Below are 17505 nucleotides of genomic sequence, written 5' to 3'. Positions count from 1 at the left end.
GTTGGTGATTGTGTGGATGAATGGTTGCAATTCTTGGAATTGCAAACGATATCACCACTTGAACCCGCATCAGCTGACTTCCGGTGAGTGGGTTGCGGTTGTGGATGCAGATAGAGTTCCCTCAGGTGACTTGGAGGTGCAGCATGCCCTTAGGGTAGAAGCTCTCTTGATCATCTTCTTGTTGAGTTTCATGGTAGGCTTAGTTTCAGGCTATGGTCGCTGTTAGTTGCCACTTCTATCTTTTACACTCCCTGAAAGCAAAAAACCCACCGAAACTTTGCGACTACGGGTGATCCGTCAGCAATTGTCCAGTCGGCCTTGTAGAGCCGTTTGAACAGAGTTGGGTCTGCTCTCCGCAAGAACCTACCAGCGAACTCATGTTTCCAGTGCTCATTTGGTGTCCTGTGCTTCGTTATCAGTGTCTGCGCCATCTATATTGCGGTAAGCTTCTTTGGTGGATATGGGGCATAGAAGCGTTAACGGAGTAACGGCCAACACTCTCACTTCACCATCGTCGCCATGACATACGACTCCCGCCTCTGGAACCTTCAGATGTACTTCAAGCATGACTCCCGTTGTACATATGTTTGCGAGATTGTGGTGGTGTGGGACAACTGATACCGTTGGCAGCAGAGATAGAAACAAGTTCAGCTGCATATGGTGTAGAATCATGTAATGTTTGTGCTCTGTGTACATTAGACCTTGCGACTATATTTTAGAGGTCTAGACGGTGGAACCAGAACAGTGACCTAGTTGATTGAACTGGAAGCTCACACAAAAGATCAGAAAAATATGAGCGTTCGGTGATGATGCAATCACAATGACGACAATGAATTAATCAATGCTGTCAGTCATCTTTGCAGGCTGCCCTCTTACTGAAGGCAGAAGCTGAAACTACTCTATCTTGCCCATACTAGTATATTGGATACCAAAAGTATAAATTATCCTCATATAAAGTCTACCTAACTTTGAACTCGAACTTTGTAATGGGTGGCATTGTGGATTGTGTTTTTGTCGTGTGTTACTCTTGATGTTTCATTTGTATCATGCAAAAGTAGAAATTAAAAACCAAAAGAGAAGTAAAAAATCGGTTTTTTATTCATGAAAAAGAAAAGAAAAGTGGTATCATTCTGTTCAAAGCTCTGTCATGTTCCTTGTTGTCTTATACAAAAATTGTAATAACTTTTGAGAAGTCTCATCACATAAAAGATGCTTCTTTGGAATGCCAATGGTAGACATTAGAAATGTTATCTTTATTCTCACGTAAGAATAGAACCTTTGTATGAAGAAAACAAATGCATGATTCAATCCTGAAAATAAAAACTCATGTACATAAATCAAAGTTCAAATTCTACATTAATTTAGTATGCAGCTTAAATTAAATATTAGTAAAATATATGGGTATATATATATATATATATGAAAGGATGAAATAGTTCATTTTTAGTTTAATATATATATATATATATATATATATATATATATTCTTTTAACCTCCAATATTTTTTGATTGGTATAATAAAAATATCTTAAAATATATTCTAAATACTCACATACTAAGTCCTTAATGCATATACAATTATAATTGGATTTAAACGTATATATTATAAATTTGTATGCATCATTATTAAGACATTTCTTCAACATAGGTCTTCATAATACTAAGTCCTTAATGCACACACAATTATAATTGAATTTAAATGTATATATTATAACTTTTAATGCATCATTATTAAGACATTTCTTCAACATAGATCTTCATATATTTATGCTTGCTATATTCAAAGAAGTTAAGGCCAACTATAAATCAACACATATTGAAATAATCACTTCTTATTGAATAAGTATCTAAAACAATACACATTGAGATTTCATCAAGACGAATTTTAATCCTTAAAAATATTTCAAAAGAATCATTTGATACATTTCTAATACATACTATAAAAATATTTTTATATGTTACAATAATTCATTTTTTTTAATTGATTTATGTATTCTAAACTACTAATGCTATACAAAAATAGTTGCAATAATTAACATCAAAACATGATTTCATATAAAATTATTTATATGCAATCCAAATTATCTATAATATATATTATATATGTGATTTTATTATAATAACTTATTTAAAATTTAATTAATAATTATATTAAATTAATATTTATAGTCTTAAAAGAATATAGTTTTGAAGTCTCCAAATTATATCATAACTAGATTTCTATTGATTGATTTTTATTGACTTTTATTTACTTTTAAATTATTCTTTTTAGATTCTTTCTTTTAAAAAAATATTTTATAATTTTCTTCTAAAATTTAAGTTTTATTCTTTATTTCTTTTTTATTTAAATTTCTATGTTTTTATCCTTAAAAGGTTCCTAAGGTTTAAAAGAACAAAACAAATCACCCACCACCAATAGAAATTAAAAAATTGACTTCTTTGAAATTATTTGTTGTTTTTTATATTTTTTTAGACACTGAAATATTTCAACTTCTACCTCATAGTCTTTTTCTTCTCAATTCTTAAGTTGCATAAAAGGCTATAATAATTCTTTATTAAATACTTTTGTAACTTGAATATTTTTACCATCTTTCTTATATTAAAATATTTTAGTCTTCTTTGAATTTTTCCAAGCCAATTTTTATGTTTAATGTTTCTTTTTGCTTGAAAGTTTAGCTAGTAAATCCAACTCTAATTGCATTAATTTAAGATAATGAAAAATTGTGGAATTAAATTTCTATTATTTTATCTTATTTCTCATCTTTCAATATGCAAAAAAAAAACAATGAAAGTAATTCTAAGAAAGAAACAAATAAAAGTAGAATATTATCATATTAAATCATATGTTAGTTTAAAGACCTTTCATACTCCAACACTTATCTTTGTCTCAATATTGCTTCAAATTTGATTATTCTTGATTTGTTGCAAATCCAACTTGAAAAACTTAAGCACCATCAAACTTTGTAGCAATTTCCTAATTGAGTATTTAGATTCTTTTTCCAAAATTGGATGATTTAGACTACTAAGAAAAGGACTATTCTTCACTTAAACTACTGTGAGAAATTCGTTCCAGTTCTAAATGCAACAATTGTAAGATTATAAAAAAAATTGACTTTAACAAGCTTCTACTTAAAAAAAAATTAAATATTATAAGACAAAATGAAGGAAATCCATAGCCTTCTACCAACAACCTTAATAACTAATAATTAAACTTTATTCATAAAAAATCAACAAAATTTAGATAACATTAGGTTAAAATTAAAGTAAAAATTAAAAGAGATCTTAAGATTAAGCATTCTATTCCAAATTATAGCTATACAAGAAAAAAATTAAAAATTAAAATATAATGCTTGTAATAGAAGAAGAAAAATTATATTTGATTGGAATTAAGAAAGAATAGCTAAGAACCCTTTATTTAAGAGAACTGTTTTTTTATCTATTTATACTCGACATATTCCACAAAACTCAAATAGTTCTTATTATCTATTTAATATTTTAAATATTACAATTTTTAGTTTATTAAAAACCTAATTTAAATGGTTTTAACACTTCTAAAATATTATAACAATCTAAAATATTGTATTTAAATATATGTATAGTTAAGTAATACATATAATTAAATTAATATATATATATATATATATATATATATATATATATATATAATTTAAGATTCATAAAAATTATATTATAATTATTTTACTTTATATATTTATATTCATTTTAATCTTATGACTTCTTGCTATTAACTCCTAACAAGTTATTTTTGGCATTCTAAAATAAAGAAAGTGTAAACTATTTATTCTTATAGTTTGTTTTGCTAATATTCTATATACCTTAAATATCACTTTAAGACTGCTATTTTTGTTGTTGTTGTTGTTATTTTATTTTTAAATTTATTTATTTTGGATACTATAAAATTCTTTAAATAAGATATTTATAATTAAAATCAAATTATAATTCAAATTTCTCACAAATCAAATGACCTATGAACATTTAGCATACAAGTTGATAAAAATAAAGATGAAATTGATATATGATTTGCTCTTCTTTAGGAAAGATCTTTAAAAAAAATTTTCTTTAAAATATAAATAAATATAATATTTTTTGATTTAATTTAAACTTAAAAATAAAAAGTTAAGTAGATTTGAAAATTTTGAATTAAAAATATTTTTCTATTTTAAGTTAAAATAAATTGTCCACCCAAAAAATATTTGCATAAAATTCGTTCTATAAATATATATCACCAAACATTAAAAAAATAAAAATTTGATATTTAAATATAAAAAAGAAAAATCAAAACATTTTTATTTTAGAAGAAAAATCTACTTTCATAATGCTAACTTGAAAGTAGCTAGAAAGGATTGTACTCTTGCAACATTTGTTGGTGAAAACAACCAGCTTTTCAAAATCCATAAATTTTAAAGATTTTGATACAAGATTTTAAAACCAAGTCAAACAAATAATGTGGTGTTTGATCCTTTTGGACAAATAAAGAATACTATGCACTGGGGCCTTAAGTTAGATGTGTGTACGTTGTTTTATGCAATAGCTTCATGAACAATGTGGAAATTTCTAAATCCTCAAAATCTGTAGAAAACACATAGTGTTTTGAGTTAGGCTCACAATGCAGTAAAAGACATTATGAAGAGGAAGAAAATTAATGTGATTACAGAATGACTTACATACATGGGTTGAAATGCGATGCAGTTTAGCAGATCTATGCAACGAACGAAGAGCATATTCAAATCGAGACCCAAGGAGACTTGGCAATGCTAACAGCAATGCTAACAACTTTGTTGCGTTGGGTGGATATGCAACAATGCCATCATCTGTCTTGCTGCGTCTCACTCGGTCTTGTGGCGTTGACAGGTGCTCCTTTCCCTTCCTTTTCCCCGCAACCTCCTCCTTATTCCTGTCGTGACTCTCGCCATCCCTCCCCATGCCTGCAGTCTAACGCATCACTGCCATCTCCACTACGTCACTTGCACTGAAACCTGCCCCTTCCCTCGCATTCCGTTTCTCCGCCTCCTAGGTATGGTCTTCTTTCCTTTCTTCTCTTGCTCTTTCGATCTTTGACTCTGCAGAGTGCTCCTCTAGTGCGGTGAACCGGATCTCACAATTCCCTTCGAAACCTGCTCTCATTCCCTCTCATATTCCTCGTCTGTTAACTCCTCCCCTTGCCTGACTTCATGGCATTCTGGGGATCTCTTGGCAGCCCCAGGTTGATGTGCCGCGTGCTTCTCAATTTTGACTGTTCCCAATTCTTAGGTCCAACTTTGCAAATGCATATGCTTAGGTCCAGTTGAAACTTAAGTTACCGTAGGCTGATATGTTTAGACATCAGCACTTCGTTTCTAGTTAGGAGGTCCTGCATGCAATTTTGTTTTATTTTTTGAGTGTACTTTTTATCGGGAGCGAGGATCTATCGATCTATACCATGTCACTTTTGTTGCTGTGGGTAGCTGTGTGTTTGTCAACTACAGACCTACCTGGCTTAACAGCAGTCACAGATCATTTCAGGTTATCCCTGCATCAAGCTATTTGGAAACGCAAATATGGATTCTTTCTGCCGACAGTCTACTTTTTGGTTTGGAGCAATTTAAGGTTTTCTGAGTCATTGAGGTTCTGAGCTGGTGATATTGAATCTAAATCTTTTATGAGGTAGGAGCTCAACTCGACAAAGAACTGCTTATCGTGCTTGATATCCGGTTCAACTGGTGCACTTTCTCCCCATATTGATCGAAACAATTATGTTGTTTGTTTGGAATAATATTAGAAAATTAATTTAGGTAACGGTTTAACCATTTACACCCTGAAATTGCAAGCCTTGATGGCGTCATAATTCATTGGGTTGAGAAGTAGTGTTTGAATGGCTTTTTAATTACCTCAGTCCCTAGTGCATTCTCTTCAGGTGCCCTTTAGAAGCTGGGTAAAATGACACCAAGATACTAGTACAAAACACAGCATCTAATCTGGAATGGGTAGAATGACACCAAGCTACTAGTACGAAACGCAGCATCTCATTTGGAATGGGTATGCGAACGCATTACATACTTGGGTGATGTAGTGACATGATAGGAGTGAATTACATTATCATAGTGAATTACAAGTTCTCTTTTTTGAGTATGATTTTTTCTTAAGCTCCTTAGTTACCTTTGTGAAGATACTTGAGATATACTTGAAAACTACGTATTTTGGAATGCATCAGTGAAAAGAACTGCGTTGAATTTTTCATCTCCAATGATTATTAGTCCTTTCCATGCTATTGTTTTTAAAACATTATTGCTTTTAAAACTTTATCCCAACAAATTTGAAGATATCACATCTGCTACGTTTAATGTTGCAACATATTATGAAGTAGATGATGATGTTAAATTTCTACATGAAAAGATGATCCATTTAAATAGAGAAGAAGATTTTGAATACTATGGATTAGCAAAGCATCTATTACAAAGATTAGAAGATCTTTGTATAAAAGATGAAGAATGGAATGATTTAAAATTATCATCAGATATGAAGAGTCTTGAAATTATAAAAAGCATTAGTAATAGAAGTTTTGAAGTAGTTTATGAATCAAAGTGGTTTGGAGTTTTGTATGCAATCAAAAAGATGGATGTTGCACTTAACAAGTTTTTCAAGAGAGAAGTGTCTATTTTAGCCAATTTATGCCATCCCAACTTAATAACATATTATTTTGCATTGAAAGATAATGTCAATAAAAGTGGTGAATCTTTTGAGATAATAGTTAAAAAAGATTATTTGTATATGGAAATATAATTGATGCAATTAAGCTTAAATGACATGTTGCAAAAAGTATAATAAAATATAATAATTAAAATTATATTATATCTAAGATTTTTTTTATTATAAATTCTTGGTTGCTATACATTTCAATAAGAAGTGATATTATATAAGATTTTTAAAATTTTTAGGATTTAAGATTATAATTTTTAATTAAAATTTAAGATTAAAGTTATAGAATTCAACATTTAGTCTTTCATAAAAATAAAAAATAAAACATATTTTTAGCAAACCATTTGTCAATGACATGAATTTCAAAGAATCAAAAGATCAATATATTCTTGTGTCACTTAAAAAGATTAAAAAATCACTCAAGGTGATATAATATTAAATTAGAATGGCTATTGCCAAAAATAAAAAGAATAGAAAGTCTAGAAAGAAGATTAAGGACTAAAAAGGCATTGACAAGAGCAAAGAAGGCTTCATTTTTGCCTCTATATATACTATTTAACTAAAAGCTATGTGACAATGTTCTATAGGACCTCTAAAATGTGCTGACTTTGTAAGATACGTATCTCAATGTCATGGATATATACCTATTTGTTACTTAGGTGTGTAGAATTAAATAAAAGTAGATTAATTTCATAATATCTTCTAAAAAAACTTCCTAGAAGTTTCTTAGATGCTGTTTTGACTTTACATATATTTGTAGTTGATTGATAGGTTAGAAACTTCGTCAACAAGCTATTTATGTGTTATATGTATTGGTTGCTTGTGGAACAAGCTAACGATATGGTGACCATATAGAAAACTTGCCTTAGTAGTCAAGATATATGTCATGCAAAATCAACATATTTTTGGAGGTTCAATAGAATATTGCTACATAGATTCTAAATAGATAGTATATATAGAGGCAAGAATGAAGCTTTCTTCACTCTTGTTAACTTCTTTCTTGCTTCTAGTCTAGATTCAAGAGTCTCTAGTTTCCTTGTCTTTTGGAAATAGCCATTCTAATTTCTTTTTAATATATATTTTATTTTATTTTTATTTTGTCACAAATTTCTCAAGTTTATGTATCTTCTTCTAGTTGATGTCCTTGACAGATTGATAAGAATACACTTATAATATTAGAGCTTTTTCTTTTTTTGATTAAAAGTAGATTATTTTTTTTTCTTGATAAGACATAAGCATATTAGAAATTGTAGATTACCCTCTTCTAAACTAATAATATTCTTAGTATCTTCTTTGTTCTCATATCCTCTCTTCTGCTTGTCTTAAATAATATTAGATATTTTTTTTTAAGTATCGTGATAGCAAAGCTTCTTGAAATGAAAAATGCAATGATACAAATACAAGAGTAATTAAAGGAGTCAATGCTTGCGATGCATCAACTCAGTTTAGCACCACTTGGAGCAGCAAAAATGATAGGAAGTGAAGATACTCAGATAATTGGAGCCACTTCAACATCTATATCAAATCACATCCCTGCTCTTATGATAGAACATCTTTCTCTCCACCCTTTCTTAAGTTTTTTCAAACAAGAGAAGAGAAGGGAAAGAAGGAACTTGCTTTAGGATCCAAACCTAGGGGACACAAATCACACTCTAAATAATTCTAAGACAATCTTAGATCACCTGATTGCAGACTATGTTACTATGTTATTGGAATTTTTTTCCTCTATTTGAGCCAATTCAATCTCTTTTTTATTAAAATAATAGATTCAATTGGTCAATTTTATTCAATTCTTTCCTAAAGAAGTTCGTAGGTATCATGATGATGCTCTGGCATGAATGCCATCAGATGAGCCTTGAGTGCAACTTGCATTCAAAAACTTGATGATTCACAAAATTTTATAATTTACATTACGTATTGCATTTTGTTGCATTCTTCATCATTGTAAGAACTAAGATATCTATTGCTGAGAGTTGTATTTTATTATTCATAAAATCTCAACTCATGAAACCTCTCCCTTAAGAAAAATCACAGGCTTTTCATAGGGTCTCAATCCAAATTCAGTCAAAAGAAATCATGTTAATCATTGTACTATGTATGTTTTGTGTTTGGGCTTGCTTTGTGCTCCGTGATGCATTTTTGCAACAAAGACATACAAAAATAAGTCCGACTACTCAACAATAAAGTGGTTTGTATAAATAAGATATATTCTCAAAAAGAGATTGTTTATAATTTTTGTATGTGTAATGATCTTTCCGTAGGTTCACCTATGGAAACCTTATTACAACTTCTCCTTCTTCTAAATGATAAGATTTAATGAACTTCTTTCAACGTCATTGACAGCAAACTGCCAACATCGATGCAATCTAAAGACTTCACTAGATTATTCAATCAGTAGGAGCAATGGGCAGTGTATACAAAGGACAAGGACATAGTCAATGCAAGCTGATGACTTGCACTTATTAAGAATTCCTTGTTGAAGATCAATAATTATAATGATCTATTTTCATCACAATAAAATTTCAAAAGATTACTAAGACCTATCAATCAAGGTTATAAACTCAGTGAATTCATCAATGAAGCACCATTATGTTGAAGTAGAGAGAATTTGCCTCAAAAAAATAGTGGGCTCTTAGCTGTTACTAATTGTTCAATCAAATCTTGAAATAAGAAAGACCAAGTTCATATGTATATATATATATATATATATATATATATGTTACTTTTAGGAGTAATTAGACCAAATATATAAGTCTTAAGTTTCTAAAAATATCCAAAATATGATTAAAAACTCTAAATCCTTATATATCCTTATAGGATATTATTTCCAAACTTCAACAACTCATATCTCTCAATTGAACTATTCAAACATACTTAAATTTTATATAAATTATTGATGTATTTTTAAAAACTAAGACAACAAATTTCAATTGTAAATTTGTTGCAGATCTTAAGATATTGCCAAAATCCTAATACTAGCTTCAAATCCTAGTTTTTATACACTTACGTGCAATTTTCTTTAAATCTCACAAAATAAGTATTTAAATGCCACAAAATTTATATATATAGCTTTTTAACATAATAATCTACCTTCTCTAAAAGATTTGAGCCAAAAATTTGTCAAGAAACTCAAGATATGGCTCCAACTATTATTATGAATAAAATCACTCACTTATTGCCTTTGATTTGGATGTATTGACTTCAACTCTATGTAACATCTTCATCTAAACTTCAAATTCATCAAAAAATATATAAAAAATAAAGTCAAAAAAGTGCTCTCTCCAATCTCAGTCATTGATCCTTCATTGTTCTTTGTAAGCATATGTTATACTCCAAAGAGTGATAATAGGTATGAAATTGATACCTTAACTTTGAGCACCAATAACTCCTTCATAAAAACTCCAAATCATACAAAATTTGTATCCTATCCATATCCAAAAACCTAAAATTACTGATCCTATCTTTTAAAGCTCAAATAACCTCGAAAAAAAAACCCTAATTCCTAATAAGGCCTCACGCAGCCTCCTTGAAGCCCATTGAATATTGCCTTCGATCAATAGGGATGAAGAACTTCATAGCTTGCCTTTATTCAACCATACTTTATTTTTAACTTTCTCAATAATCCTCGTAATAGTTTAGAATATCATCTTTAGGCTCTAATCTCTTTTCAAGGCTTCACACTAAATATTTAGATCTTATAATTTTTAAAATATTATAATCAAAATATATAAAACTCAAAATAAATTTTTTTATATCTACTCTCTTTAAATTAATTTATTAACCATTCTAATACACACTAAGAATTATGAACTTATAATTTATTTTAATTAAATTTTACATATTATAAGAAATTATAGTACAACATCGTATGTGGCCGAGAACATCTAAGGGCATCACAAACTTGTTATTGCCTCAAACTTCTATTAGCTAGACACTGATAGTCCCTCAAAGAAGTTGGTTGCAAATAAAAAAAATCTTTTGTGTAACTAATTAGCAGACTAAGGTGTCATTTGTTAATAGAATTAAATAGACAAATCACTTAACCAACTAACAATAGCCATGCACCACCACCCATAGAATCAAGAAAGAGCTCTAAATTTGTGAATCCTCACAATATCTGGATCTGGTAAGTTTTTCCATGTTGAATCAAATTAAGTCACAGGTTCCACTCTTGGTGGTGTTTTTTTTATCAATTCTTTTAAGTTTCAACTTTGCTATCATATTTTTCTAAAATCCAAAAACTTTGATTTCTCATAAGGTACTAGCGGAGTCATCAAAGTAACATCTGTCAATCCTTAGTCGACATCATTTAAGATTGAGACTACGATGGTATCTGATCGTCTTTGAGCCTCCAAATTTTATTCTTGATTAATAAAAACATCATTGATAAATGCTTTTACAGACGTTTTTTTTTTATAAATCCAAGAATTTTACCTTTGATAATGAAATACAAATACCTCCAATTGTCCATATTAAGCATTACTCTAGTCTCAAAGACCAATACAAATAAGACCAAAGTCTTATCACGTTATTCCATACTAATGAATTCAAAGCATAGGCTTGCTTTGAGTACTTTAATTTTTTAAAGTAACATCATCAACTCTGCATCCTGATTAATTAAAATCGGGAGCACATCTCCAACAAGAAGGTTGAGCGGATCAGTACACATCCACAAGAGGCAAACTATTTTCCTCGATCCAAGATCCAACTACAAGCTTTTTTACTACAACAACTTAAATATATATTATTAGAGTTAGAATTATCGTGGCTTCTAGCATCACACTTGTCCTCTAATAGATCTTTGTTAAAAGATTTATATTATACACATTCCAATTACTTGACTTGTAAAAGCCTAGTATTCTTATTTATTGTCACTACTTCCTTGAATCGGGATTAAATAATTTGCACCCTTGCTGCCTTCATTGGATGTGGTAGCCGTTTCTCAAGCTCCCTCTTTGGAATCAAATCCTAATTCTTCGTCATCCATTACAACCATGGTAGGCATCTATCTAACCATTGAAAGTTGATAGGATAGAAATTTGAATGAAACATTGCTAGTGCCAAGGCCGTGCAATTCAACAAAGTTATTATGATTCATTGCAACACCAAGTAAACTTGCTGTTGTGATGTAATATGACTATATAGTGAAATTATAATCAAAATTAAATTTCTAATTAATATCTAATTATTTTAGTTCAATTATAATTTGAGGTATCTAAACATGGCTTTTATGAAAGCCTCTTATGTTATTTTTTTATCTTAATAGTTAGTAGGTTGAAGGTTAATTAGTAATTTTACCTTCTAGGTTATAGAGACTCTTCTATTACCTTAGAAAGACCATAAATTAATAAAATCAGAGTAGAAGAAGTAAATGGTTGATATGGTTGATACTAGGATCAAGTTAAGGATAGAATTGGGCTAAAAAATACTTAGGATAAGTTAGATTGATACCCCAGGGTCAACCATTTGTGAGACAGGGTCAAAATCAGACCTCTGGTCACTAAAATGACCGCTCAGGGCAAGTTAGGGATTCATTTGAAGATCAAAGGATAGGATTTGAGAGCTAGCTTGAAGTTCTTTTCAATGGCATAAGAATTTTTTTTGGAAGGTTTTTGAAGACTTAATAATTGTTATTTGAAGTTAGGGTTTGTATCAATAATTTGGATTTTATATAATATAATTAGGGCTAGCAATTTTAACTAGTTCATGCAATTGGTATAATATCTATAATTGAAAGTTTGATATTGTTTGGATTATTGGATGTGCTAAGTGTATAGAAAATTTTATGATAATCTAATGGCGTGGTTTAGAGATATCTAGTTTTTAGCACAAGAGGATTTTGAAAGCTAGCAATTTGAAGTTGGATAGGATTTCTATGATATCTCAAGATCTATTAGTCAGATTAAGTTGAAAATTGGCATGGTGTTAAAAGATTTAAAGATCAAGCTAAAAAATAATTTTGAGACAAATTTAACTATTGAAAAGGGAGAAATCTCTGCTAGGATTTTTGCTTTACTTTTCAAGTTAGCGACAAAGTAACATTAGTGCAATTTTTGGAGGTTTTCTCACAATTTGTAAGTTGGATTGGGCTAAAAATTCTTAAGCATATAGAAGACTTACATTGACAATTGCATGCAAAACTCTATATTAAGTAGATGGTCAGATTGGATGTTACAGCTTATTAAAGCTAACTAATTAGGACTGGGGCTTACAAGAAAAATCTAAATTACTTAAATATAAAAGTAACAAGGTAATTGGGATTTATGTATAGTTAAGACTTCTAAGAAGAGTGTTTTTAGCACTTTTGAATTGAATTTCAGATTATATTCTTCTCGTATGGATGAAATCTATTAGGATTTCTTGGTTGCTTGTGAAACACAATCTCATCTTCCACAGTTAGATGCCCGGTGCATTCTTGAGCATAACAACATGTAATATGACACCGCATTGGTTTTTTATCTAATAAATACATCCCTTCCCGAAAGTTGGGAGTTTGTGCATATATTAGCTCTAGAGTTACTATGATTATCCGAATAGCAAGGTACCATCAAAGAAACTATAACTGATTTAATGAGCCATTCCCAATTTTACAGTACAAAAAAGTTTATACAAATACATTCATGGCTTAATCTATGAGACGAGTATATGACTACTGGCAAGATCAACCATGTAGATCTTCTTCCTCCTCCTAGGGCTCAAACTATAACTATCTTTACAAAATCCATCTTCTTTCAGTTTTTTTTTTTTTTTTTTGTTTTTATCAATGACTCTTTCTTTTTCACAATGCATTAGACCTCTCTGATTTTTCTTTTTTGGATACACACCTTTCAAGAAAAAACCAAAATACACCATTATTCACGTTCCAAAAGAGGGGCCCTACTCTCTTCTCTCTTTTCGCTCTCGAGATTCTTGTTTTGGTTAAAATTGTGTTATCAAACTTTAGCACCTCAATTTTTTCTTAAATATACCTTACACAAGACTCTATGTGTCAAGGACAAGAACTCGATGAAAAAGCAATTCAGACAAGTGAGCCTTCACTCAAAGAAAAGGTAACAAAATATAAATAAACAAGTATGTATATTGAAAGAGAAATTGGAATGGCTATTGCCAAAAGACAAGAAAACTAGAGACCTTTAAAACTAGACTAGAAGCAAGAAAGGAGTTGTCAAGAGTGAAGAAGGCTTCTTCCTTGTCTCTATATATACTATCTAACTAGGGGCTACGTGGCGACATTCTATAGGACATCCAATATGTGTTGACTTTGTAGGACACATGCCTTGACTTACAAGACAAGTTTTTCTACGTGTTGGCCACATAATTAGCTTGATCTTCAAGCTAACAACATATGTGGCACATGGCCAACTTGTTGACCACGTTTCTAATCCATAAAGTCAATTAAAGACACTTATAAAGTCAAAGCAGTGTCTATGAAGCTTCTAAGAAGCTTCCATATTAAATACTATAGAATTAATTTACTTTTACCTACTTGTATATGTAATTACTAGCTTACATGAGTATGTCCATGACATTACTCCCCCCCCCTTCTAGGAATGAGTTCCACGAGGAGAGATCATCATATGTTGAGAAAATCTATGATGCGACGAATTGTATTCGCCACATACTCTGATCTTTGTTCTCTTCAAAGATGATTCATAGTTGTTGGTTCTCCATCTCTTGAGCGTCACAGCTACAAAGAAGCTATGAACAAGAATTGAAAGTATAATGTTATCTTACCTAGATGTTGTTTCTTTTATAAAGAAGGTTTTTATCTTGATTTTGATAGATGTCTTTGATGAAAAGCCTCCACCGCCTTTGCTGCATTTGTAAGATTTTTTATTGGCTTCCATGTGCATTTGCTATTACCATATCCATGCCAATGGATAAGATATTTCAATTTATTTCGGTGCCGCCTTGAATCTAAAACTTCTACTTCAAACTCTTCATTATTGTCTACTTTTATAGGTGGAGCTTGTCATCTTCTTGGTATATCCACTATCTCGTATGGTTCAAGAAGAGACACGTGGAATATTGGATGGATTTTTATTGACTCTAGTAGATATAAACGATATGCAACTGCATTGATTTGTACAAAAATAGAAAATGGTCTAAGTTTTTGATAGTCCAATTTATCACAAGGACGAGTCGTCTTGATATTACGATGAAATAGCCATATCTTATCACCCAAGAGGAATGGTGGTTGTTCCTTTTAATAGACATCCGCATTGACCTTTTGTTGTTCTTGAGCCTCTTTTAACTGCGCCTTCATTGTTGCATGTAGCTCTGATAAATAAATCACGAAATCTTTCGCAGTAGGATTATCAACTTTTGAAAAGTCAAAAGTATCAAGTCATGGATGATAATCATAATTAGCAAAGAAAGATGTTTGTTTTGTAGAAGAATGTATCGTGTTATTGTAAGTAAACTCTGCCAATGGCAAAAGAGTTGTCCAATCATCTTGTTGGTAGTTAATGGTACATCTTAAATATTGCTCCAAAACTTCAGTAACACGCTCTATTTATCCATCTATTTGAGGATAGAATGCTAAATATAGTTTTATATCCACTTTTAGAATCTTAAAAGAATCTTCTAAAATCTTGATATAAATTGAGTTCCCCTATCTAATATAATATCCTTGGGTAATCCATGATAGCGATAGATATTGTCAAGAAAGAGCTTAGCTGTTTCTTCACCTGTGATAGATTTTGTAAATGGTACAAAATGTGCCATCTTGGTGAAATGATCTAATATTACAAATATAGAGTCATAAGAACCTAAAATTGGAAGATCCGTGATGAAGTCCATAGAAACAGAAGACCATGGTTGTTCTGGAATGGATAATGGCTGAAGAAGTCCAAAAGGTCGATGACAAGGAGTTTTTGATCTTCAGCAAACATCACATGATTGTACAAAATCTTTGACTGCCTTCCACATTTGATGCCACCAAAAATTCCTAGATATCAGCTCCAAAGTCTTATTGTATCCAAAATATCCTACTGCTAAGAAGTCATGACGAGCTTGAAGAATACGTAAACGTGCTTCTCCTTCTGGAACATATAGGTATTCTTTGAAATAGAATAGGTTGTTCTTGAATTCAAATTTAGAGGAATCATGAGATTTAAAAGAATTGTTCTTGATATCATGACCAAGAGGGTCTGAAGACATACTTAACTGGACTTGCTTGGAAAAAGTTAAATCAACAGTCCATATTGATTTTATTGCTCGAAGATGAAATTGCTCTAGCTTGAAGAGAACCATTTTTTGTTGCTCAAAAGCTACATCTTTTCTTTTGGTGCAAGATAAAAATATCTAAACAACGCATCAGACAAATCTTGTTGTTTTCTTGGCCGATAAGTGATGATGAACTCAAAACTTGATAAAGACATGCTCCAATGAGCTTGACGACAATTTAATATGCGTGCTCACATAAAATACTCGAGGTTTTTGTGAGCCGTATATACGGTGACTGGATTGGAAGCACCTTCTAGATAATGATGCCATTCTTGAAAAGAATCCACAATTACAAGAAGTTCTTTGTCATGGATCTCATAATTGATTTCTGCTATTGAGAATTTTCTTGAATAAAAGGCTACTGGATGAAGTTTGTCATCTGTTTCTATTTGTGATAAAATCGTACCTAGAGCAAAGTCTGATGCATCTATTTCTATAAGGAATGCTTTGAAAAAATCAACACGATACAAGATTGGTACAGAAATAAACGCTGTCTTCAAAGATTCAAAAGCAACTTTTGCTTCTTGATTCTATTGGAGTTTGTTTTTATAAGTCAAATGTATAAGTAGAGCTACAACTCAAGAGAAGTCTTTAATGAAGATCCAATAGTAGTTGACAAATCCCAAAAAATATTGGACATCTCTTACCATTTTTGGGATCTTCCAATCTATAATAGTTTGAATTTTCTCAAGATTCGTCATAAGTCCATCATTTGAAATGATGTATCCTAAGAAATTGACTTGAGTAGTAGAAAATATATACTTTTCTATCTTGGCATAGAGTCCTGCATCTCTTAATTTTTGTAACACACGACAAACATGAAGTTCATATTCTTCTCAATTTTTAGAATAGATCAAGATGTCGTCTAGATAACAGACCACAAAATCGTCCAAAAACTCTCAAAAAACATCATTCATTAGATGTTGAAAAGCAGCTAGTGCATTTGTAAGTTCAAAAGGCATGACATTGTATTCAAAATGTTCATACCTAGTTCGAAACGCAGTCTTCTATTCATCTCCTTCTTTGATGCGTACTAGATTGTATGCTCCCCAGAGATCTATTTTTGTATAGATCTTAGCTTGATTTAGCTGATCATGAAGTCCAGATATTAAAAGTAGTGGATACCTGTTCTTGATGGTAATCTTATTGAGTCCTCGATAATCAACACACATCCACAATGATCCATCTTTTTTTTTCACAAATAGAATTGGAGCTCCTACTAGAGATTTAGAATGGCGTATGAAATTCTTGGCTAGATTTTCTTTAATATATTCCTTGAATTCAGTCAACTCATTTTGTGATAAACTATAGATTGGTCCGAATGGCAGTTGTGCTCCTTCCTGAAGGTCAATTGAACAATCATAGAAACGATATTTTGGGAGTGTATCCGCATTCTTTTTTTCAAATACATCTTGAAATTCTTGATATTGGCTTAGAATGCCACTTGAAGTCTTCCACTAGTAGAAACAAGTGTGGCATAAATAATATATGGTGATTCTTTCATAGCTGCATGCAAGAAAGCTTTTGCACCTTTAAATACGGGTTTAATTGAACTGGACTTATGACTCTCTACTTGATTA

The 17505-nt window shown here is 30.8% G+C and overlaps 1 pseudogene; it reads right to left on the bottom strand.

Annotated features, from left to right (window-relative positions):
* Nucleotides 1–8519: 8519 nt before the first annotated feature.
* LOC112295667 (5.8S ribosomal RNA) lies at nt 8520–8672 on the bottom strand (annotated as a pseudogene).
* Between the last annotated feature and the right edge of the window lie 8833 nt (nt 8673–17505).

The sequence above is a fragment of the Physcomitrium patens genome, chromosome 18 (genome assembly GCF_059467195.1).
Source record: "Physcomitrium patens ecotype Gransden chromosome 18, ASM5946719v1, whole genome shotgun sequence".
In the NCBI taxonomy this organism is placed as follows: domain Eukaryota; kingdom Viridiplantae; phylum Streptophyta; class Bryopsida; order Funariales; family Funariaceae; genus Physcomitrium; species Physcomitrium patens.
This window is presented reverse-complemented; position numbering and strand designations above follow the sequence as displayed.